Source organism: Sturnira hondurensis, unplaced genomic scaffold, assembly GCF_014824575.4.
Source record: "Sturnira hondurensis isolate 20B ecotype Veracruz unplaced genomic scaffold, ASM1482457v3 Scaffold0021795, whole genome shotgun sequence".
In the NCBI taxonomy this organism is placed as follows: domain Eukaryota; kingdom Metazoa; phylum Chordata; class Mammalia; order Chiroptera; family Phyllostomidae; genus Sturnira; species Sturnira hondurensis.
Genome location: NW_028094426.1, coordinates 12518285 through 12521364, shown reverse-complemented (window position 1 = coordinate 12521364; position 3080 = coordinate 12518285).

Below are 3080 nucleotides of genomic sequence, written 5' to 3'. Positions count from 1 at the left end.
GTGGGATTCTAAATGGTACCCGCACCCGGTGACACTCGGTTAGGTACCTCTGAACTGCAATGGCAACTCCAGTCCGTACTGTGTGACTTATGCACTGATTACGCTCATTTGTGGACCCTTGAATTATTTCAAATGACTATATCTCATCTTCCCCCCAAAGGCTGATTTTTAAAACAAGAAAAACCACTCTTAATTTTTTGCGAATGCCCTTTAAAGTGACTAGACTGATGCACATTGTGTGCAATAACTACGAGTTTGCTGGTTAAAACTCACTTTGAACCGACTTTCCCACAACCACCCTTTGCTGGTCTCTTTGCTTAGTATTTAAACTGTCAGTTCTTCCCGCACTTGTATGAAAGGAGTCATGATTTCTCTTTCACTGTCCACACTTCCTCCATCTGCACCCATCAGTCCGTCAGCACGCACAGTTTCACGATCACAAGAGCATGGCCATAAATGTCTAATTCAGTTAAGAGTTTGGGTAGAGTGTAAAATCATATTTTAAGTGTTTCTTCTTTCATACACACAGAGAATTCTATCCCTAAATTTATGACATATGATCTCTAGATGAGTTTTTGTGAATTTTACTGTGGTTAGGGCTAGATTCAAGTTTTAAAGATGTTACCGTGGTTCCCTTTAAATGTGACCTTTGGTTTTCATAGGAGAGGTGACACGATATGGTATGAAGCCAAAAAGACCAGGGTTTTAGATTGCAGCTCAAATGATAAGACCCATTAGCAAGATATTTTACCTCTCTGAGCCTTGGTTTGCTCATGTATAAAGTGAGAATAACACCTGCCTCTAATGTAGTTAAGATTAAGCATTTGTGCAAGACCTGTCATGTGAACATTTGCTGAACAGATGAACTGAAAAGAAAGTTAAAAAAATAAACTATCAGTAAAACGCCCATATAATTGTCCTGAAAGGCAGTGACCTTGATAATAAAAAGTTCAATTAAAAAAAAACAGGGTTTGGACTTCCAGCCAAGATGGAGGCATAGGTAGGCACACTGTGCATCCTCACACAACCCAAAGAAGGACAACAACAAATTTGAAAACAAAAAACAATCAGAACTATAAGAAATTAAGCTGTATGGAAGACTGACAACCAAGGAGTTAAAGAAACATTCATTCAGACTGGTAGGAGGGGTGGAGACGGGCAGCTGAGACAGAGAAGATGTGCAGCTGGGTGGTCTCTGGCAGACCAGTGGTCCCACATTTGTGAGCAGATAAACCAGGAAAAACAACTGGGGAGCAAGACAGATGGCACAACTCTGGGTTCCAGCACAGGGAAATAAAACCTCAAAACCTCTGACTGAAAAAAATCTGTGGGGGTTGCAGCAGTGGGAGAAACTCCCAGCCTCACAGGAGAGTTCACTGGAGATACCCACAGGCTCCTAGAACGTACACAAACCCACCCACCTGGGAATCAGAACCAGAAGGATCCAATTTGCTTATGGGTATCGGAGGAAGTGTCTGAAGGCTGGCAGAGAGCTGAGCAAACAGCACTGTTCTCTCTCAGACCCCACCAGACATACAATGTCACAGTGCAGCCACATGGGTTGCCCCACCCTGGTGAACACCTAAGGCTCCACCCCTTACTAAGTAATAGGCGCACCAAGACAAAAAAAAAATGGCCCAAATGAAAAAACAGATCAAAGCTCCAGAAAAAATACAACTAAGCAATGAAGAGATAGCCAACCTACCAGGTGCACAGTTCAAAACACTGGTAATCAGGATGCTCACAGAATTGGTTGAATAGGGTTGCAAAATAAAGGAAAAACTGAAGGCTATAAAAAACTGAAATAAAGGAAAATGTACAGGGAACCAACAGTGACAGGAAGGAAACTGGGATTCAAATAAATGGTTTGGACCAGAAGGAAGAAATAAACATTCAACCAGAACAGAATGAAGAAATAAGAATTAAAAAAAAAAAAAAAACCTAAGAGAGGCTTAGGAACCTCCAGGACAACTTTAAACATCCCAACATCAAAATCATACTGGTGCCAGAAGGAGAAGAGGAAGAGCAAGAAATTAAAAACTTATTTGAAAACATAATGAAGGAGAACTTCCCCAATCTGGCAAAGGAAATAGACTTCCAGGATATCCAAAAAGCTCAAAGAGTCCCAAAGGAGCTGGACCCAAGGAAGCACACACCGGAGCACATCATAGTTACATTACCCAAGATTAAAGATAAGAAGAGAATCTTAAAAGCAGCAAGAGAAAGATGACAGTACGAAGGAGTTCCCATCAGACTATCAGCTGATTTCTCAAAAGAAACCTTGCAGGCAAGAAGGGGCTGGAAAGAAATATTCCAAGTCATGAAAGACAAGGACCTACATCCAAGATTACTCTATCCAGCAAGGCTATCATTTAGAATGGGAGGGCAGATAAAGTGCTTGTCAGATAAGGTCAAGTAAAAGGAGTTCATCATCACCAAGCCCTTAGTATATGAAATGTTAAAGGGTCTTATCTAAGAAGAAGAAGATAAAAAATATGAACAGTAAAATTATAACAAACTCACAACTATCAACAACTGAACCTAAAAACACAACCAAAAACAAGAGCATATTAAGCAAACAACTAGAATAGGAACAGAACCAGAGAAATGGAGATCACAGGGAGGGTTATCAGCAGGAAGGGGGAAGGGAGGAATGGAGAAAATGGGGGGAATGGGGGAAAGGTACAGGGAATAAGAAGCATAAATGATAGGTACAAAATAGACAGGGGGAGGTCAAGAATAGTATAGGAAATGGAAGCCAAAGAACTTGTATGTATGACCCATGGACATGAACTAAGGGGGTGGGGAATGCAGGGCAGAGAGGAATAAAGGAGGGGAAAATGGGACACGTGTAACAGCATAATCAATGAAAAATATATTAAAAAGAAAAAGAAAAATGAAAAAAAACAAGGTTTGCCAACTAAAAAAGAAAAGATGCAGAAGTTCTTTTAGAATCAAATTACAGGAGTGAAGGTCAGCCACTCCTTGGATAAAACGTGGGCGGGGAGGGGAGGTGGGGGAGGGGCGGGGCTTAAAGAGGAAGTGGTGCTCCTCCCCCCGAGCCTCACTTCGACCTTGGT